A 23,441-nucleotide genomic window follows, 5' to 3' on the forward strand; every position below is an offset into this window, starting at 1 on the left:
CCGTGGCGGTAGGCGGTCGAAGACCGCGGCGCAAAGCAGCATTGGTTAACATTGAACCCCATGGGTCTCAGGAGCCAATGACAATGTGCGCCATTTTCTATCTGATTAATCACTCGAGACCTGATCATCCACAGGAGAGAACCTATACTGCAAGTGCTGCTGTGACCCCGGTCTGGGAGATACAATGGCTGCTGCGACTGGGGAAAGGACCCCTGCCTTCACTTCCGAAGAATTGGAGAAACTTGTTGATGGGGTCCCCCCCCAGTATGCGCTACTCTACGGTCCTCCAGACCAACAGGTTAGTACACAGGGTGCATGCTGAATGGGCTATGCCTGTGTTGAGTGGGGTGTATGTAAGATGGTGGGGAGGGGAGTGAATGAGTAGTGCAACGCACGACAGATGGGAACATGTGCCACATGGCAAGGTTGGGGAGGGGAGGCCACTCACATCTACCATGCTGAAAAGTGATGATATTTCCTTTCCCACCCTGTACATGTCAAATAGGTCAGCGCCCATCAGAAGGTCGACATTTGGCGTGCCATCGCCAAGGACGTCCGGGCCCTGGGGGTCCACAACAGACGGGGCACCCACTGCCGAAAGAGGTGGGAGGACATCCGCTGCGGGACCAGAAAGACCGCCGAGTCTCTGCTGGGGATGGCCTCCCAACGTAGGAGGGGTGCCAGCCGCCAATTGACCCCCCTGATGTCCCGGATCCTGGCGGTGGCCTACCCCAATTTGGATGGGCGCGTGAGGACATCACAGCAGACACAAGGGGGTGAGTATCAGCACATTCTGCTATCTTTGCGCGCAGTGGAGGTGTCTGGGTGGGGGAGGAGGGCTGTGGGTAACTCAAGGCCAGGGCGCTTTCTGTAGGCTAGTCCCCTCCGTTAGCCATGGCCCTGTGCCCCAGCCCCCCACCTCTGTAGGGTGCCAAGTACAGCTATCCATGGTCCTGCATCACCCATGTGTGCATTTGTCGTCCATAGACCTGTAGGCCTAGTCACAAGAACTGAGTAGTGTACCCCGATTGCGCAGCGTAGTTCAGGGGGCTTCTGTGTCTGTCCTCTCCGCCAACGGTGTTGCCAATGCATGCACTCAACCTGTCTTCATTTTTCCCCCCCACCCATTTTCTTTTTCTTCCTGTGCATGTGTGCATTAGCATCATCAGGCGGAGGAGAAGTGGCATCGGCGCACGAGGGAGCTGCATCTCACATGGCCCCGGAGGGCCATGCAACGGACACCGAGTTCAGCAGTGAGACGGAGGGCGAGGGGAGCTCCACAACGGGGACCCGTGGAGACGTCAGCGACACCGACACGTCCTCGGAAGGGAGCTCCCTTGCGGTGGCGGCAACATCCGTGCCCACCGCAACTACAGGTACAGCCGCCACCCAGCGCACCAGCTCCGCCCTCCAAGCAGCCCCTCAGCGTTCGCCCCGTGCCCGCTCGCACACCAAGGCGGGCATCTCCTTCGCCCCAGGCACCTCAGGCCCTGCCCCAGTTACCCCTGCTGCCCTCAGTGAGGAGGTCATTGACCTCCTCCGGACGCTCATTGTTGGGCAGTCTACCCTTTTGAATGCCATCCAGGGGGTGGAAAGGGAGGTGCATCTGAGCAATGCATACCTGGAGGGCATTCATTCGGGTCAGGCTGCCCATCAGCGATCGTTCATCGTTCTGGCCTCAGCACTGACGGCAGCCATTGTCCCTGTCTCCAGCCTCCCTCTTCTAACTCCCTCCAACCAGTCCCAGTCTCCTGTTCCTCAGCCTATCCCATCCACACCATCAGACCAGCCTGCACACACCTCAACACCCAAGGGCAGCTCACCCAAGGGCGCACCACAGATCCCACAAGCATTCACACAAACAACATTCAGATGCAGACATGCCAACAGTCACTACCACCTCTGTGTCCCCCTCCTCCTCGTCTCCCTCCTCCTTCCCTGTGACGTCTCCACTCACACCTGCATGCACACCACCATCAGCCAGTACTTCCATCACCAGCACACCCTCCATTACAGTCAGCACACGTGCAGTCACCACCCCCACTGCCATTTACACGTACCCTGTGTCCTCTCCCACTGTGTCTGTCAACCCCCTCTTCCAAACCACACAAACGCAGGCAGCCACCCACCCAACAGCCATCCACCTCACGACAGCCTCCAGCCCAAGCACCTGCACCCAAAGACAGCACACTTGACTCTCCTACAACCACATCCTCTTCCTCCACTCCCATACCCACTGCACCTACCGTTCCCATTGCTCCTAAAAAACTTTTCCTCTCCAAAATTAACCTCTTTGCATCACCTGACCCACCCCCTCCATCTGGTAAGAGTCCAAAGAGCACCTCAGCCACCACCAGCCCTGCATCTAGTATCACCATAGTGCAGGGCTATTGGAGTCCACCAGCTCCTAGGGAAGGAACATCGGCCAGCAACAAGGGGACAGCCAGCCCACCCCCTGGGAAGAGGACAAGAAAACTTAAGGGCCGGCGCGAAAAGCCTGAGACGGCTGCCACCACGGAGAGTGGCCTTGCCACGTCACTTGCCACATCATCTAAGGGAGGCAAGGGCCCGAGAGCTGCAGCGAAGGAGGGCAAGGGCAGCAGGGCGGGGAAGACATGCAGCAGCCGAGCGCACCAGGAGGGCCCCACCAGCCCCATACCGTGTGTGACGGACGACACCCACGGGCAGAAGACTCCATCACAGGAGGGCCCCGCTACCGCAAGGTCGGAGGGCGACTAAGCGGGGAGTCTTGGCCAGGTCTGGCTCCCTTGAAAGACAGGACAAGCACTGCTGAAGAGGGCCCCGCAAAGACAGGCACCACTGAACAGGGCCCCGCCGCGAAGAGCACCGCTGAACAGGGCCTGCCGTGAAGAGCACCGCTGAACAGGGCCCCGCCGTGAGGAGCACCGCTGAACAGGGCCCCGCCAAGACAGGCACCGCTGAACAGGGCCCCGCCGTGAGGAGCACCGCTGAAGAGGGCCCCGCTAACACAGGCACCGCTGAACAGGGCCCCGCCGTGAGGAGCACCGCTGAACAGGGCCCCGCCGTGAAGAGCACCGCTGAACAGGGCCCCGCCGTGAGGAGAACCGCTGAACAGGGCCCCGCCATGAAGAGCACCGCTGAACAGGGCCCCGCCAAGACAGGCACCGCTGAACAGGGCCCCGCCAAGACAGGCACCGCTGAACAGGGCCCGCCGTGAAGAGCACCGCTGAAGAGGGCCCCGCCAAAACAGGCACCGCTGAACAGGGCCCCGCCGTGAGGAGCACCGCTGAACAGGGCCCCGCCGTGAGGAGCACTGCTGAACAGGGCCCCGCCGTGAAGAGCACCGCTGAACAGGGCCCCGCCGTGAGAAGCACCGCTGAACAGGGCCCCGCCAGGACAGGCACCGCTGAACAGGGCCCCGCCGTGAAGAGCACCGCTGAACAGGGCCCCGCCGTGAGGAGCACCGCTGAACAGGGCCCCGCCAAGACAGGCACCGCTGAACAGGGCCCCGCCGTGAGGAGCACCGCTGAACAGGGCCCCACCGTCTCAAGCACCGCTCTGCTGGGCCCTTCCTGTCAAGCACTGCTCCGCTGGGCCCTTCATCTCAAGCACCGCTCCGCTGGGCCCTTCCTGTCAAGCACCGCTCCGCTGGGGCCTTCCTGTCAAGCACCGCCCCGCTGGGGCCTTCCTGTCAAGCACCGCTCCGCTAGGCACCGCCGTCTCAAGCACCGCTGGTCCATTGACAGTGCCGGTTCTGTGTCGAGCAGGTGTTCACAAAGCACTCTGGGCACCATGCCTCCTTCAATACCAGTGGAGTCGGTTATCCATCTGATGGACTGTGGCTTTGCACTCCCCAGGATGGTACAGTGGGCATGGAGGCCCCTCGTGGATCTGGCGTCGTGGACTCATGTGGCTGAGGTGCCCCCCTTTCCCTTCCCCCTGAGGTGCCTGTTGTTTTCTCATCTGATGCCCCAGCAGTGTTCTCTCCAATGGTTTCCGGTCTCCTGTGTGGGCTTTGCCCATGTGTTTGTACACATTGGCCCACGGACTATGGATATTGAACGGACTGTGCAGGACTTATTGACTATGGTTATACTTTGCACTATGTTCATTATTTCTTTTGTATATTTCATATGCCATATTTACCATGACTTAAATGAACCTATTTTATCGATAAATTTAAAACTTCATTTGAATTATGTCTTTGCATTCTTCCGGGGGGTTTGGGGGGTGTCACTCTGACTTGTTGCTCTGCATTGGTGTGTAGGTATTGGGGGGGTGGGTGTATCGCGTATGTGTGTGCACGTAAGCTTTCCTCCTCCCCCCTCCCCTGTGTCGTAGGTGCAGTACTCACCGTTGTCGTCTGCGCCGGCGTTCGTACTCCTGGTAGATGAGCAGGTAGACAATAGCCGGTAGGATGTGTAATTCGGGCTCCATGCTGTCCTCCTTCCTCGTGGAGTGTGTATAGGTGAGCGTTTTCCCGTTCGTAGTCTGTTTCCGCCGTGTTTTTATCGGCGGGGCTCCTGCCCCGGAAAAGGTGGCGGATTGGTGAGTTGTGATAGGGTGGGCGGTACATTGTCTGCCGCCTGCCTGTTGGCGGTGACCGCCGCGCTGTTTGTCGGTCCCGCCGTGGCGGTCGGAGTGTTAATGTGGCGGTCTGTGTTCGCGGTTTCCACCAGGGTCAGAATTCCATTTTTTGGACCGCCTGCCTGTTGGCAGGTTGGCTGCCGCTTTATCACCGACCGCCAGGGTTAGAATGACCCCCTTACTGTGCAAGACGAGGTGTTCTATCGCCTGTTCCAATGAAGGAATTGAGGTGGAGACAAACAGTGACGATGAAGGAGATGACGGACAGATCTCAGAGCCTGAGACGGAGACCACAGATGAGAAGTACCCCCTGATAAGCTTCTTCCCAATGTTCACAGTGACTGATCTGCCAGCAGATTTGCAGGGGACAGTAAAGGAAAAAGTGTGGGACTTGACAGGAAAGGAAGTGGAACTGATAAAAGGAGTAGAACCAGTTAAGGTCAGTGTGAAGCCAAATGCTGTGTTTCCCCAGGTGCCGCAGTACCACATGGCGCAAGATGTCCTTATACAGGTAACACAGATAATCGCAGACTTTGTGAAGCAAGGGGTCTTGAAAGAAGTGATGAGCAGTCCATGTAATTCACCTATAATGGGACTGAGAAAGCCTTGTAGGAAAGTTTGAATTGTGCAGGACTTGAGGAAAATCAATGACATAGTGGTGAAGTGTTGCCCAGTGGTGCCAAATCCAGCTGTGATCATGTTCCAGGTTCCATGCGAGGCAGAATGGTTCTCAGTCGTTGATTTGTCCCAAGCATTCTTTTCTGTGCCTCTTCATGAGGACAGCCAATTTATCTTCAGTTTCAAATTTTTTGACAAGGTTTACATTTGGTGTTGAATTCCTCAAAGGTTTTCGGAATCACCTTCCATCTTCAATCAGATACTGAAGAAAGACTTGGAGTCATTGGAATTGCCTTTTCAATCTACTCTAGTGCAGTACATTGATGATTTGTTGATTGCATCTAAAACAAGAGATGATTTCAAGTATGATACCATTGCCTTACTAAACCACTTGGGAAAGAATGGGCATAAGGTGTCCCCAAAGAAGCAGCAATATTGTCAGAAAGAGGTAAAATACTTAGGTCATCTAATTGAGAAAGGGTCAAGGAAAATATCCAAGGAAAGAGTGACCGCCATATTGCAGATGAGTCCCCCAACGACACGGAGAGACGTTAGGATGTTTCTGGGAATGGTGGGCTACTGCTGCCAGTGGATCCCAAATTTCTCAATTATCTCCAAGCCATTGGTAAGACTGACAGCTAAGGAGGTTAAGGATGGGCTGGATGTCATAACTATGTCCGAGAAAGAGATGATGGCGTTCATTGAGCTAGAGGAATGTATGTGTAGGGCTCCAGCCCTACACATACAATATGTAGGAAACATGAGGTATTACTGCGTTATCCTCCGTTCTCAGGTGCAGAATGTGATGCAGAAATGTTGCCTTTGTACATTTCGCCCCTGTATTGCTACTATCTGGTTGCTGTATTACCACCTCAAACTATTTATCTGGGAAGAATGAGGGCCTAAGTTTTCTTCTCCTGTGGAGTCCCTTTGTGTATAGAAAATAACTGCAAAAAATACATTTGCAGAGAAAAAATCTACAAATATTGAAAGCCTCACAAAAGATAACTTTGCAGAGACACTGGGGGTCATTCTGACTCCCGCTGGCCGCGGTAACCGCGGTGCCGGCGGGAGCCGCCAGAATACCGCTGCGCGGTCAGAAGACCGCCGCGGTTATTCTGTGTTTCCCGCTGGGCGGGCGGGCGACCGCCAGAAGGCCGCCCGCCCGCCCAGCGGGAAACCCCTTTCCACGAGGATGCCGGCTCCGAATGGAGCCGGCGGAGTGGAAAGGGTGCGACGGGTGCAGTTGCACCCGTCGCGAATTTCAGTGTCTGCTATGCAGACACTGAAATTCTCAGTTGGGCCCTGTTACAGGGGCCCCACGACACCCCATACCGCCATCCTTGGCTGCCAGGAACAGGATGGCGGTATGGGGGTCGGAATCAAGCTGAGCCGCCATGGAAGATTCCCCAGGGCAGCGGAAAACCGGCGGTACACCGCCGGTTTTCCGTTTCTGACCGCGGCTGTACTGCCGCGGTCAGAATGCCCTTGGGAGCACCGCCAGCCTGTTGGCGGTGCTCCCGCGGTCCCCGGAATGACCGCCACTGTGTCCATATTTTCCAGCTTGAATGGCTTTGTTAAAAGGTGAAAGCATCTTGACAGGCAGTGAAATTTACCTTGCAGTGTGCAAAATAACTTTGTTCTGCTGACTAGCAAACACTTGCAAAAGGTAAAAATGTGAAATTTGTTAAAAAAACTTTGCTTAAAATATGCACATCCATATTGTAATGAAGATGCCAGGCTCAGGTAAGTAGAAATGCTTCTTTATTTCACCTTTCCTGTGCTCTCTCTGATAAGATTATTCACTTCAGGCCTTACACTCTAAATCCATCAGAATGTCCTACTATGAATGAAGGGGAAAACAAAAGAACACTGAATAGTACTGGTCTAAGCGTTCTCCACTATAGGATAACAAGGCAAACTATAACACATAATCTAACAATAGGGAAAACCAAAAATCAATAGGTTATAACCCACAATAGATCATCTGCACATCTATATCGCTTGGTACGAGGACCACTTTCTGCCTTGATTTCAATCTCTCGCCTTTCCTTGTTTACCATTTCAGGGTCAAACATATTAGAAGGACTTCTGACCAGTCTGTCTTTGCTTCACATCTGACCAGTGTCCATTCTAGCAATGTTGCATATAACCTTAGCAATACACATAGGTTTGGAGAATTTGCTCTTGTCCATCCTGAAGAATAGGCTTTCTGATTAACTCAACATCACATTCCCTCCAATATTGACCTTTCACACCATGCTTGGAATTCTACCATATATGTTGACGGATACATATTTTGCTCATGTGAAACATTTTGTCAATACTAATTCGGACATAGTTTGGAGCAGGGTACTTTAAATTAGACGAATGCGGACACAACTGTGACCAACCTGGGGGCAGTGGTAGATGCCCATCACATAACATGAATAGGTTTACCCTGAGGTTGACCATTTACAGAAGCAAAGCTGGATACAATCTTTAATCATTCTGTTGGCCCTCTCACTAGGCTGTTGGCACAAGGACAATGTAAGGCTGTTTTCTGGTGCTCATTGGATAGCTTGAACAAAAAAATATTTCATAGTATGAGGGGTGAATTGCACCCCATTGTCTGTAACTAGGAGAGAAGAAACACCCTCAAAGGAAACTGCATCTCTAGGAAATCAATAAGCACATCTGTTGTGGTCTCATTTACATTTTGTAACACCTTTCTTATTCATGCCGCCAATAATGGCCAATGCTTTCAAATCATCACAAAGGGCCTGATTTAGATCTTGGTGGTAATTGGCCCGCTGTCGGTTTTCCAACACTAATCCCGGCCACCGCCTTGGCGCTCCACCCACCCAATTTAGATGTTGGCGATCACATAGACTTTAACCCGTCCAAGTCCCAAACAAAAAAGTGACAGTCCGACCTTCATTTCTGGGTTGGTAGATTGGTGTAAAAGGGGGTGAAAACTCACCTTTTCTCCTGATTCCACTTCAGTTTCTGGATGGACACGATTGGACAGGACCATCTGTCGCTGCTGCCATGGGATCACAGAGGAAATACGACCCCCCTGTCGCTGAACTCGAAGGTAGGGAACCCACATTGAGTGTTTACATTGGGGGATGTCAGTGCTCATTGGTATGGGACCTCTGCAGACATGTACATGTTAATGTATTTTCTTTTATGTTACTGTTACATGCATATGTCGGGGCACAGGTGTGTCAGACATGGGTGAGGTCCCAGCGGTACACAAACACATACATAAATGTCATTATGGCCTCAGTAGTTATTGCCAAATCAATTCTGGCACCACAATGAAAGTACATTCAGGCTTGTCAACTGTGCCGATGTCTGCACATTGCAAGGGGACCTGTATCTGTCATGTTGTGCTTCGAATTGTGTGTGTGAGTCAGTATGTGTATGTGTGTGTGATGCGATTGGCAGTGTGAGGTGGAGGAAGGTGTAGTGTGTGATGTGGTTGTGTCAGTATGCGTGCCACTTGCATATGGAATGGATGTTGAGGTATGTTGTGTTATCTGTTGTGTTGCTGCATGCAGAATTCAGGTGCATGTTGTTGTGTGGCGGTCCCTGTCATGATGTGTGTAGTTGTGCTTGTGTTTGTGTAGTTGAGTATGTAATTGTGTTGCTTGTGTTGTGTGTGGGTGCAATGTCACATGTGTGTGCATGTTGTGTCATGGATGTACGTTTATTTGTGTTTGCCGCATGTACATCTTGTGTTGTGTTGTGTTGCCATGGTAATGGCTATTGATGTGCATGTGGTGTGTTGTGTTGTGTGTGATGCAAGGGGACGCATATGGCAAGGGTTGAGTGTGTGTGTGACTTACCTCTATTCCTGCAGCCACTGCCATTGTCCAAGGTCCATTGGGTCCAAGGATGTCCTCCCCACCAGTACATCGCCTTCAGGACTGTAACATCTAAATACGAGCGGCAGGAACACGGCTGCCTGAAGGTTAGGAAGAGCACTCCATCTTGGCTGTTGGCGGCTGAGCCACAATACATTTAAATGCTGTGGGCGGAAGACAGCCACCATTGTTAATGCAGAATTTTAATGAGCTCTACTAATGAATATTCATGTATTTGGAGTGCTGGATTTTCGTAGAAATGTAATAACTTAGAGAAAAATAATGCACACATTTAAAGGTGCGCCCACATGAGTGGCCGCCGATGTTCTCGAAGTATAATTATTAATGGCTTATTAGTATGAAATATTGAGCTTATGTTTGATTAATGTAGTAATATGTCACACTCAGGGTTAGGCATTATGTATTAGCTTTATTAATCGTAGGCCTTAAATTAGTGAGGTCTTGGCCTAGTTGCACAGCATCATGTCAAGCTGAATTGTCTTAGGCGTTTCATAAAATGTCTTCTTAGAGAATGAAACTGCGATTTTCCACTGTAATGTCCATGAATGATGGAAGCGGGACAAGAGGAGCCAATCATTGACATGTGAACCTTGTACTAGAAGAAATTGTAGATTTGAAGTTTTAGTTTTATTGGACAAAGTTTGAACATGCGATCCCCTGACCAATTAGGATGTGGGAAGTAGCTGTAGGAAATCTAACATAGCCAGACTGCACCGAGGGGAGAGAGACCATAAAGTTTAGCTTTACTGCTTAAAGACATTGCCTTTTCTGAACTTTGATGCTGAATCTTTGAGCCTTGCTGACCAGACTGAACGTCCTGATGACGAAGACTGTCACAGCTTGCTGATCCTTATGAGGAGAGGTATTCTGACTATGATAATGTTTGCTATGTCTATTTGCTTTTGTTCCTAGGTACCAACGGCGCTATTTTGATAGAACCATAGTTAGATGTTTTTCCAAATGTGTGTGACTAAATTGTTTTGCATGAAGCCCAAACATGCTATTCTAATCTGGTGCTGGTTAGGGATCTCATTGATGAAGTCTGGTGCTAGTTAGGGATATCATAGATGAAGTCCGCTACATGTAATAACAAACTGATGTCTTTTCTTTGCTGAACCCACCTGTATGTTATATCGTTTGGGCAGTTATTCTTGTTATTAATTTTCACTGTAACTTTGGAATGTGTTGTAGCTCCAGCCTTGATTAGATTAGATTGCGACTCTTTCAGCTCTTTGGACAGCCACTATTGTTTCTGTATGTTTTTCAATTGATTTTGAGATTAACCTACATTACATTAGTATTGTTAATATAGGGAAATAAATATTCTAACTTTTACAAAAAGGTGTAGTTATTCATGACTGCAAGGTCATGGTGTGTGACAAATACTGACTCCTATTATTTACTAATGTTATTGATTGATATTGGTTATTGATCTGTGCATGTATTGGATATATGTGGGAAAACCTTGAAGCGAGTCAAAAGGTTCATCAACCTATTCGCGTCTCCTTGTAAGTTTACTTATTAAGGTCCGATGCGCGAACACCTTGATGGTCTTTTCAGGCCCGCCACCGGCCTGGAATGGCAGTAAGACCACCAAGATATAAATCAGGCCCTAAATGTGCCATACTTAGAAGGCCATCCATGTCCAATGGCGTTTTTTAACTGATTCAAGATAGTATCCTTATTGGTTAGTTTTTTTCCATTCACCAATATAAACAGCTTAATTAGATACCTCCAGAATTGGATATTCATTTACTCCGTAGATGTCTTCTATATCTGAAGGTGCTCTTGGCAGGAAGCCAGCTGCTGGATTGGGTTTACCTGGAAATACTCAACTTTATAACAAAATCCTTCTAAATCAAGGACCCATTTTGTAACATGTGGGGTGCTGTTCTCTAAAAGACTCCTTTTCTACTACTGAGTAGTTGCGTTCATAGCACAAGGCAAAGGCAACGGTTTTCTGCTTCTACCATCAGAGACAAAGTTGCCCCAGACCCGTTGTTGCTTGCATCCGTTGTCAATAGGGCCTTTCTATTAGAATTAACATTTCCTAATGATGGAGAAGTAATAATGGCATTTTTTACTCTTTCAAAAGGGTTTGACATTATTCATTCCACTCAAATGTTTTCACCTTTGTTAAACAACTCTCTAAGATTCTAAGTAATTTCAGAGACATACCTGATATTTAGACATGTACTCCACCAACCCAATGAACGATTTCAGATAATCTTTATTGGGAGGTAGGAGGCTTTTTTACTGCATCCAGAAAAAACATTTTTGGTTTAAAACCATCTTTTGAAATAATGTGTATCAGATAGTCAACTGAAATCACACAATCTGATATTTGTCACATTTCAGGGTGAAACTTACTTCACCTAATATCCTCAATACTACTTACAAGATGTCATTAGGCTCTGATAGAAATGAACCAGAAATCATAATTTCATCTTGGAAACAGAAAGTGTTGGGATACCAGTTAAAACCTTCTGCATAATCTTTTGAAACAATGCCACTGTGATGGTAAGTTAGAACGGCATCCTGAGAAACATAAATGCCTCTGATGGAGTGATAAAGCTGTTAATTGCCTAGACTCAAGATGGCGTTCCACCTGATGATGTGCTATGGATAAATCTATGACACTGAAATGGGTTGCCTGGCCTATTCTTCTCCACATGTCATTTCTGCAAGGTAAGGAATGCCGCTCTTTCCAAATATGGTTTTGAGGGCCTGCAGATCCACACAGAGATGTATGTCATTACAGTGGTCTTTCTCGACCAAAACAACTGGGCAAGTCATTAAGAACAATCGTAGGGTTTGATAAAAACCTAGTTCACTTAGGTGGTTGAGTTCCTTTTGGAGAGGTTCTTTCATCAAATGTGGAACATTACAAGATTTATGTACCACTTACTTGGAATTAACTTCCAATGGTATTTTGTGTTGGAAGTATTTTAACAAACCCAGAGTATAGTTGGATAGTTCAAGGAACTCATCCATCACTTGGTCAACTGTTTACTAGCTAGAAGTGCTCCAGATTGTTGAGAATCCTGGTGATTTCTAGTTATTGTTTTGGTGTTTCTACCCTAGAAAGTTTGACCCTCTAAGGGACTGGGATCTCTATTGTATCCACACTTTATATCACAATTCACTAGAAAAAATACCAGTGTGTTTTGACATAGATTTAACCCCTTCGCTGCCAGGCCTTTTCCCCCTCCTGTGCCGAGCCTTTTTTTGGCTATTTGGAGCAGTTCGCGCTTAGGCCCTCATAACTTTTTGTTCACGTAAGCTACCCACGCCAAATTTGCGTCCTTTTTTTCCAACATCCTAGGGATTCTAGAGGTACCCAGACTTTGTGGGTTCCCCAGAAGGAGGCCAAGAAATGAGCCAAAAAACAGTGAAAATTTCATTTTTTTTAAAAAAATTGGAAAAATGGGCTGCAGAAGAAGGCTTGTGGTTTTTTCCCTGAAAAGGGCATCAACAAAGGGTTTGCGGTGATAAACTCACCAGCTTCCCAGCTTTCAGGAACAGGCAGATTTGAATCAGAAAACCCAATTTTTCAACCCAATTTTGGCATTTTACTGGGACATACCCCATTTTTACGATTTTTTGTGCTTTCAGCCTCCTTCCAGTCAGTGACAGAAATGGGCATGAAACCAACGCTGGATCCCATAAACCGCAACATTTCTGAAAAGTAGACAAAATTCTGAATTCAGCAAGGGGTAATTTGTGTAGATCCTACAAGGGTTTCCTACAGAAAATAACAAATGAAAAAGAAAAATATTGAAATTGAGGTGAAAAAAACATCAATTTTTCTCTAAGTTTTACTCTGTAACTTTTTCCTGCAATGTCAGATTTTCGAAAGCAATATACCGTTACGTCTGCTGGACTCTTCTGGTTGCGGTGATATATAGGGCTTGTAGGTTCATCAAGAACTCTAGGTACCCAGAGCCAATAAATGACCTGCACCCTGCAGTGGGTTTTCATTCTATGCCGGGTATACAGCAATTCATTTGCTGAAATATAAAGAGTAAAAAATAGCTATCAAGAAAACCTTTGTATTTCCAAAATGGGCACAAGATAAGGTGTTGAGAAGCAGTGGTTATTTGCACATCTCTGAATTCCGGGGTGCCCATACTAGCATGTGAATTACAGGGCATTTCTCAAATAGACGTCTTTTTTACACACTGTCTTACATTTGGAAGGGAAAAATGTAGAGAAAGACAAGGGGCAATAACACTTGTTTTGCTATTCTATGTTCTATATTCTAGGTATTAAATGATACCTCACTTGTGTGGGTAGGCCTAGCGCCCGCGACAGGAAACGCCCCAAAGCGCAACGTGGACACATCACAGAAAACAGACCTGTTTTTAGCAAAGTGCCTACCTGTAGATTTTGGCCTCTAGCTCAGCCGCCACCTAGGGAAACCTACCAAACCTGTGCATTTCTGAAAACTAGAGACCTAGGGGAATCCAAGATGGGGTGATTTGTGTGGCTCGGACCAGGTTCTGTTACCCAGAATCCTTTGCAAACCTCAAAATTTGGCTAAAAAAACACATGTTCCTCACATTTCTGTGGCAGAAAGTTCTGGAATCTGAGAGGAGCCACAAATTTCCTTCCACCCAGCGTTCCCCCATGTCTCCCGATAAAAATGATACCTCACTTGTGTGGGTAGGCCTAGCGCCCGCGACAGGAAACGCCCCAAAGCGCAACGTGGACACATCACAGAAAACAGACCTGTTTTTAGCAAAGTGCCTACCTGTAGATTTTGGCCTCTAGCTCAGCCGCCACCTAGGGAAACCTACCAAACCTGTGCATTTCTGAAAACTAGAGACCTAGGGCAATCCAAGATGGGGTGATTTGTGTGGCTCGGACCAGGTTCTGTTACCCAGAATCCTTTGCAAACCTCAAAATTTGGCTAAAAAAACACATGTTCCTCACATTTCTGTGGCAGAAAGTTCTGGAATCTGAGAGGAGCCACAAATTTCCTTGCACCCAGCGTTCCCCCAAGTCTCCCGATAAAAATGATACCTCACTTGCGTGGGTAGGCCTAGCGCCCGCGACAGGAAACGCCCCAAAGCGCAACGTGGACACCACCAAAATTTTGGAAGAAAACAGAGGTGTTCTTTGCGAAGTGACTACCTGTAGATTTTGGCCTCTAGCTCAGCCGGCACCTAGGGAAACCTACCAAACCTGTACATTTCTGAAAACTAGAGACCTAGGGGAATCCAAGGAGGGGTGACTGGCGGGGCTCGGACCAGGTTCTGTTACCCAGAATCCTTTGCAAAGCTCAAAAATTGGCTAAAAAAAACACAAGTTCCTCACATTTCTGTGGCAGAAAGTTCTGGAATCTGGGAGGAGCCACAAATTTCCTTGCACCCAGCGTTCCCCCAAGTCTCCCGATAAAAATGATACCTCACTTGCGTGGGTAGGCCTAGCGCCCGCGACAGGAAACGCCCCAAAGCGCAACGTGGACACCACCAAAATTTTGGAAGAAAACAGAGGTGTTTTTTGCGAAGTGACTACCTGTAGATTTTGGCCTCTAGCTCAGCCGGCACCTAGGGAAACCTACCAAACCTGTACATTTCTGAAAACTAGAGACCTAGGGGAATCCAAGGAGGGGTGACTGGCGGGGCTCGGACCAGGTTCTGTTACCCAGAATCCTTTGCAAAGCTCAAAAATTGGCTAAAAAAACACATGTTCCTCACATTTCTGTGGCAGAAAGTTCTGGAATCTGGGAGGAGCCACAAATTTCCTTCCACCCAGCATTCCCCCAAGTCTCCCGATAAAAATGATACCTCACTTGCGTGGGTAGGCCTAGCGCCCGCGACAGGAAACGCCCCAAAGCGCAACGTGGAGACCACCAAAATTTTGGAAGAAAACAGAGGTGTTTTTTGCGAAGTGACTACCTGTAGATTTTGGCCTCTAGCTCAGCCGGCACCTAGGGAAACCTACCAAACCTGTACATTTCTGAAAACTAGAGACCTAGGGGAATCCAAGGAGGGGTGACTGGCGGGGCTCGGACCAGGTTCTGTTACCCAGAATCCTTTGCAAAGCTCAAAAATTGGCTAAAAAAACACATGTTCCTCACATTTCTGTGGCAGAAAGTTCTGGAATCTGGGAGGAGCCACAAATTTCCTTCCACCCAGCATTCCCCCAAGTCTCCCGATAAAAATGATACCTCACTTGCGTGGGTAGGCCTAGCGCCCGCGACAGGAAACGCCCCAAAGCGCAACGTGGAGACCACCAAAATTTTGGAAGAAAACAGAGGTGTTTTTTGCGAAGTGACTACCTGTAGATTTTGGCCTCTAGCTCAGCCGGCACCTAGGGAAACCTACCAAACCTGTACATTTCTGAAAACTAGAGACCTAGGGGAATCCAAGGAGGGGTGACTGGCGGGGCTCGGACCAGGTTCTGTTACCCAGAATCCTTTGCAAAGCTCAAAATATGGCTAAAAAAACACATGTTCCTCACATTTCTGTGGCAGAAAGTTCTGGAATCTGAGAGGAGCCACAAATTTCCTTCCACCCAGCGTTCCCCCACGTCTCCCGATAAAAATGATACCTCACTTGTGTGGGTAGGCCTGGCGCCCGCGACAGGAAACGCCCCAAAGCGCAACGTGGACACATCACAGAAAATAGACCTGTTTTTAGAAAAGTGCCTACCTGTAGATTTTGGCCTCTAGCTCAGCCCCCACCTAGGGAAACCTACCAAACCTGTGCATTTCTGAAAACTAGAGACCTAGGGAAATCCAAGATCGGGTGATTTGTGTGGCTCGGACCAGGTTCTGTTACCCAGAATCCTTTGCAAACCTCAAAATTTGGCAAAAAAACACATTTTTCACACATTTCGGTGACAGAAAGTTCTGGAATCTGAGAGGGGCCACAAATTTCCTTCCACCCAGCGTTCCCCCAAGTCTCCCGATAAAAATGATACCTCACTTGTAGAGATATAGGGGATAGTACTGCGAGTTTATAAGGACATATTCTTTTATACATCTTTAGACTGACTCTGCTTTGGGGACCCACATACGTGAGGTGTCATTTTATTTGGGAGACTGAGGGGAACACTGGGGAGTAGGAATTATGTGCTGGAGTGGTGATCGTACGAAGAAAAGTCAGGAAAATATGCTTTTTTTAAGCACATTTTGAGGTTTACAGAGGAGTCTGGGTAAGAAAATGTTGGGGGATCCACGCAAGGCACTCCTCCCTGGACTCCTTGGGGTGTCTAGTTTTAAAAAATGTCTGGGTTTGGTAGGTTTCCCTAGATGAAGGCCGCACACAGGACCAAAAACATAGGTGCCCTCTCCCCCCCCAAACACAGGTAGTTTTGTAATATATCGTTTTGATGTGCCCACATACGTCTGTGATGTGCCAAACACTAAAATTTTGAAAAGAAACACACTTAGGTTATGTGAAAAAGACCCCTCACCCACCAACCAAGTTGGTGGCATGCTTCATCATCGGGGTCCCACCTGAGGCACCTAGCGTGTCATAGGTGTGCTGCGACGCCTGATTACAGCGGAGCAGGTTTGGTCATTTTTACCACACATACTGGTTGGATTTGGCACGAGGGTGAGTGATGGTTCAGTGGATCAAATTTTACTAACAAGAGCTTTCACAAAAATGAAAAGCACTGTTAGTAACTGAAAGGCAAAAAACTGAACCAATGACTCACAGCTCGTGAGCTGTAAAGCCGCGACAAGGCACCAACCGCTTTACAGTCCATTCACACAACTTTCATACATGACACACACAAGGCCATTCACACCGCCAGCCACGGGCCCAGCACATTACAACACTCACATCGACAGACAGCGCCACTCAAGGGCCCATCACTTACATACGCCCACATGCCTGATACAACAATCACACCAGCTGATGGGAGTGTGTGGACTGGTGTTTGGCTGGCAGTGTGTTGCAGTAGCCAACATCAAGTCAATATGTACAGTCTCAGCCAAGCCCCACTCCACACACAATGGCATCATATTTTTATTTTTTTTAAACAGAGGAACCCCTAACTAAGTAGAAAGAATTACAAAACAACAAACACAAAAGCTCTAACTAAGAACATGACAGAAATGCTAACCATGAAACTAAACACATGAAAATACAAAACAGACATGAGTTTACACTCATGGTTGTTCCCAGAAATTCTTCTGGGTGTGGTAATTCTTAAAACAAGCACCGACACACAGCCCAGGCTTTGAAGGACAATCTGGGCAGTACATTCGAGACTCCCTCCGGATACCTCTTCGAAAACACACTCTACATTTCTTAGCTGGAAAGTCTTTTTTGGGTGTGGGAGGAATGTGCTCAGCAAAGTGGCGATCTTTCAATCTAGCCACATCCTCCACCACTGCTTCTCTAGGAACTCTGGCCTGTTCCACCACAATAAGGCTCTCTATCACTGACTCCTGAAATTTCACAAATGTCATCTTTGAGTCTGGAGACCTATCCCTAAACACAATAAAAGCATTGAAGGTTGCTAAGTGGAAGAGGTGAAGTGCTAACTTCTTATACCAAACATAAGACTTACGAATAGCAGTATAAGGTTCCAACCTCTGGTCAACTCTATCTACACCTCCCATGTGCTTATTATAATCTAAAATGCACACAGGTTTGAGCACTTCAGCAACCTGGCCCCAAACAGTCACAGGGGAAGTACTCTCATCATGGATGGTACTTAGCATGTAGACATCCCTCTTGTCTGAAAATTTCAAAGCTAGCAGCTCCTCGTTCCGCAAGGCACAGCACTGTCCCCTCTCAAGTTTTTTACAGACAAGCTCCCTTGGATAGCCTTTCCGGTTAGAACGGATTGTGCCACAAGCAACTGTGTCCACTCTAAACAATTCCTTGAACAACTGCACACCAGTGTAGAAGTTATCTACATACAAATGGTGACCTTTGTTGAACAGTCGTCTACCAAGATCCCACACAATTTTCTCAGTAACTCCAAAAGTGGGAGGACAACCAGGGGGGTCAATATTGGAATCCCTACCAGTGTACACACGGAAACTATACACATATCCTGTCCTACTTTCAGACAGCATATACAATTTAATTCCATATCGTGCCCTTTTGCTAGGAATGTACTGCCTAAAAACCAAACGACCCTTGAAGAGGACCAAAGACTCGTCCACACTTATCTCTTTGCCTGGAACATAGATCTCCGAAAACCGATCTACAAAATGATCAAGGACAGGCCTAATCTTAAAAAGACGGTCAGAATCTGGGTGATCTCGTGGCAAGGCTAATGCATTGTCAACAAAATGCAGCATCCTAAGAAGAAGCAAATACCGATTACGACTCATGGTAGCTGGAAATATAGCTGTTGCCATCAAGGGACTAGTAGACCAATAAGAAGCCAGTGACGGCTTCCTTATCAACCCCATCAAAAAAGTCAAACCCAAAAACTTTTTTATCTCCTCCAAATTTGTGGGAATCCACTGGGCAGCTCTAGAGTGTGGCCTAAGTCTAGCAGCGTTGTCCCTCAAATGCTGCTCCGCATACAAATTAGTCTGCTCAACAATCTCTTCCAAAAACACATCATCCATGAATAACTCAAAGAAATTGATAGGCATAAAGTTCTCTGTATTGGCGTTACACCCCGGGAGACCAGTAAAGGCAGGCAACTCTGGCTGCTCCATGTTTGGGGCAACCCAGACATCAGGTCTTCTAACGGGAAACCTTTCAGCCCCAGGTTGCTGCACTATTGGCACATCAATGTCCTCCTCTAAAACAGAACCTTCATCTGCACTGAGTGTGGCTTCATCATCAGAAGATTCCCCTCCAACAGAAACATCACTGCCAGAATCTCTGACTTCCTCCTCTGCCTCAGATGCAGAGTCCGTCTCATAGTCATGATCAGACTGTGACTCAAAAAGCATACCAACCACCTGCTGAGCGGTCATCCTGCGGCTAGCCATGATCTCTCCTGCTAAAATTAACTGGACAAATTCACCACCAACAACCAGCTCTGTGTAAGACAAGTAACAAAGTGTAGCTTTGTTAGTAAGAGTTACAAACTCAAAAACTATACCGCTCACTTGCCTGAAAAAGCTTGATTCACCAGCAACTACACAGCAATCACCAATGATATCCCACTAAAAAGAAAGAAAGAAAGGCAAATTAGAAATAAGACAAAACAAATATCATTGTGCACAAACCTAAGGACAATTTCACACACAATCCTGCATTTAGTACACCCCTTACAAACATGTCATTCATGCATGGCAACAATACTCCTTTGGAGTAAATTGTTTTTACTTACCTAAAACATGCAACTGTGCAAACTGCAGGTCAACCACCGCCAAAACCGCAAGGAGCCACAGCAAATAAAGCAAAAGCTTTGAACTAGAACAAAAAGGAGGAAAACATTTTTTATCACAAATGCAAAGACTTCTTCAGTTGACAAACACCCCACCATCAAACATTTTAGAAATTGGTGCCTAAGTGGATTCTGCCATAGGGGCAGATGGGCCTACTAAAAAAATAGGCCTGTCTGCCCCAAGGAAGCCAAAAAATACCTTTAGTACTGTGTCCCCATGGAGAGCGACCCTTGTCAAAGGGAACAGCCCTCAAACAAAAAAAAACAAAAAAAACACACACAACACTATCCCTGGTGCCTAAGTGGCTTCTGCCCCCTTGGGGGCAGGTGGGCCTAAGAAAATAGGCCCATCTGCCCCCAGGTGGTGTAGAAATGGCCAACAGGTCAATGCCCCCCTTGGGGGGGCGCCCCGTGACCAAGGGGACGCCCCCCCACAAAAATAAACAAATAAAAAAAAATCCCTGGCGTTCTAGTGGTTTCTGCCCCCCTTGGGGGCAGATCAGCCTAAAAATAATAGGCTGATCTGTCTCCAAGGGGTGCAGAAATGGCCTGGGTACATGTGCCCCCAAAGTGGGGGGCGACCCTTGCCCAAGCCCCCCCCCATCCACTAACACACACACACACACACACTATCCCTGGTGTCTACGTGGCTTCTGCCCCCCTTGGGGGCAGGTGGGTCTAGAAAAATAGGCCCATCTGCCCCCAGGGGGGGGCAGAAATGGCCAACAGGTCAATGCCCCCCTTGGGGGGGCGCCCCGTGCCCAAGGGGACGCCCCCCCACAAAAATAAACACATTAAAAAAATCCCTGGCGTTCTAGTGGTTTCTGCCCCCCTTGGGGGCAGATCAGCCTAAAAATAATAGGCTGATCTGTCTCCAAGGGGTGCAGAAATGGCCTGGGTACATGTGCCCCCAAAGTTGGGGGCGACCCTTGCCCAAGCCCCCCCCCATCCACTAACACACACACACACACACACTATCCCTGGTGTCTACGTGGCTTCTGCCCCCCTTGGGGGCAGGTGGGTCTAGAAAAATAGGCCCATCTGCCCCCAGGGGGGGCAGAAATGGCCAACAGGTCAATGCCCCCCTTGGGAGGGCGCCCCGTGCCCAAGGGGACGCCCCCCCACAAAAATAAACACATAAAAAAAAATCCCTGGCGTTCTAGTGGTTTCTGCCCCCCTTGGGGGCAGATCAGCCTAAAAATAATAGGCTGATCTGTCTCCAAGGGGTGCAGAAATGGCCTGGGTACATGTGCCCCCAAAGTGGGGGGCGACCCTTGCCCAAGCCCCCCCCCATCCACTAACACACACACACACACACACACTATCCCTGGTGTCTACGTGGCTTCTGCCCCCCTTGGGGGCAGGTGGGTCTAGAAAAATAGGACCATCTGCCCCCAGGGGGGGCAGAAATGGCCAACAGGTCAATGTCCCCCTTGGGGGGGCGCCCCGTGCCCAAGGGGACGCCCCCCCACAAAAATAAACACATAAAAAAACATCCCTGGCGTTCTAGTGGTTTCTGCCCCTCTTGGGGGCTGATCAGCCTAAAAATAATAGGCTGATCTGCCCTCAAGGGGGGCAGAAATGGCCCTAAAAGACATGCCCCCCAAAGGGGAGCGACCCTTGCCCAAGGGGGCGCCCCCCCATCCACTACACACACAATCCCTGGTGCCTAAGTGGCTTCTGCCCCCCTTGGGGGCAGATGGACCTAAAAAAAATAGGCCGATTTGCCCCCAAGGGGGGCAGAAAAGGCCAACAGTTCTCTGCCCCCTTGGGGGGGGGCGCCCCTTGCCCAAGGGGGCACCCCCCCCACATAAATACACATAAAAATAAAAAACCCTGGTGATCTAGTGTTTTCTGCCCCCATTGGGGGCAGATCTGGCTAAAAAGTAGCCAATCTGCCCTCAAGGGGGGCAGAAATGGCCCTAAAGGACATGCCCCCCACAGGGGAGCGACCCTTGCCCAAGGGGGCGCCCCCCCATTCACTACACACACAATCCCTGGTGCCTAAGTGGCTTCTGCCCCCCTTGGGGGCAGATGGACCTAAAAAAAATAGGCCGATCTGCCCCCAAGGGGGGCAGAAAAGGCCAACAGTTCTCTGCCCCCTTGGGGGGGGCGCCCCTTGCCCAAGGGGGCACCCCCCCCAACATAAATGCACAGAAAATACAAATCCCTGGTGATCCAGTGGTTTCTGCCCCCCTTGGGGGCAGATCCGCCTAAAAAGTAGGCCAATCTGCCCCCAAGGGGGGCAGAAATGGCCGTAACTAATTGCCCCCACAAGGGGAGCGACCCTTGCCCAAGGGGCCGCTCCCCGCAAACAAGAAACAGTGAAGAACAACAACAAAAAAAAATCCCTGGTGTCTAGTGGGCATTCCTGCTGCCCGATCGCAATGCGATCGGGCAACAGGAATGCTCAAAGAGACACCGGGGGAAAGGAAAAGCCTTTCCTTTCCCCCGGTGCCTCTTTAGCCCAAACCCCCCACCCACCGGGAAGAGGAACTCACCTCTTCTCCGTTCGCCGCACAGGAAGCAAATGGCTTCCTGTGCGGCGAAATCCCCATAATGAAGTCAGCGCGCGATCGCGCGCTGACGTCATTATGGGGGGTGGGGGGGTCGGGGGGTGGAAGGGGAAGGGCTTCCCCTTCCATCCCTGACTTTGGGGGGGTGGGGGGAAGCACACAGAGGGAGCGAGAGCGCTCCCTCTGGGCTGTGTGCCGAGGACGTAGTGGTTACGTCCTCGGCACAGCAGCACTGTGCCGCAGGACGTAACCACTACGTCTGCGGCACAGAAGGGGTTAAAAGCCACATGGCTTATGTGAGTACATGGTGAACATGAGTCAACATACATTTTTACAGGTTCACCATTAGGGCACGTTTTGCATTCTGGATAATTTACGGAATTAATGTTTTTCACATTGTTCTGTAGTTGAAAACATGTTTTCTTGTTTCTTGGCTCTCTTCTTCCAAACAATTAACTTGATAATTAGCACTGTCTCTGCAAACCCTGCCAAAAAGTCATTTTTCATTACATTTGTTACAAGTAACAATTCTATGCTGACAAGTAATATTATTTGCTTGGTGGTTGCTACTTCCAAAGCAAAAACATTCAAGTTTATTAGATTTGGTGCCATTTTTGTGTCAATTATTGTTGAAGTTTTACTTTACATATTTCTTCGGGTGAGTTCTCTATACACACTTTTGTCACATGTTCAGAAGGAGATCTAATTTCCTTAATACATGAAGCAGCATATTCCAGTGATTTATCAATTTCAGTTTCTTCTTGCAACCCTGAATTTTTAAATATTTTTCCTATTCTTTTGGTTCAACATACATGTTAGTGACAAATCAGGCAATCACTCAAGGCATCAAAGTCACAAAACTTACTTGGGGCCATATCTGCAAAGCGTTTTTAAACTATGCAAATGGTCAGATTTGTAGAATCGTGCCATTTACGACTGCAAAAAAGCATTTTTAAATACACAAAACCCAAATTGCTATTCAGTAACTTGTTACAGAATTGCAATTTGGCTTTGTGAATCAGTATTTGGAAGGGGTGTGTTTAGGGCATCCCTACTAAATACAGATTCACAGTGGTATGAATTAATGTTTTGAGACTGCATTCCGGTTGCAAAACATTATTATTTTACTGAAGGAGGTGGTAACGCATTTGCAAATGGGAAGAGGTCTCTACAGCACTGTTGCAACAAAATACACTATAGAAAGTCTTCACTTAAGGGTCGCGTAATGCTCCTCCTGGCATAGGAATCAACATTTGGGCTTCAGTTGCCAGGATCCACCCCTGAATGACAAGGCACCGAGCTTGAGGAAACTCCTTATGGTTTGCCTAATGCTTCTCCCCATGTCAGGAAGTGGCAGCGTGAGGAAACAATAGCCAGACTTCAAAACCCAGAATCAGCCCAGAAGGTCATGCTGTGGTGCTTGGGGAAACTCACTTAGATGTTCATAATTAAAATGATATGACTCATTAGTGCGCAGTCAAGGGACACAGTGTCAATTAATTGTAAGACACCACATAACTTTACTGTTGCACCGCCTATCACT

Source organism: Pleurodeles waltl, chromosome 2_1 (genome assembly GCF_031143425.1).
Source record: "Pleurodeles waltl isolate 20211129_DDA chromosome 2_1, aPleWal1.hap1.20221129, whole genome shotgun sequence".
NCBI classification, from domain to species: Eukaryota; Metazoa; Chordata; class Amphibia; order Caudata; family Salamandridae; genus Pleurodeles; species Pleurodeles waltl.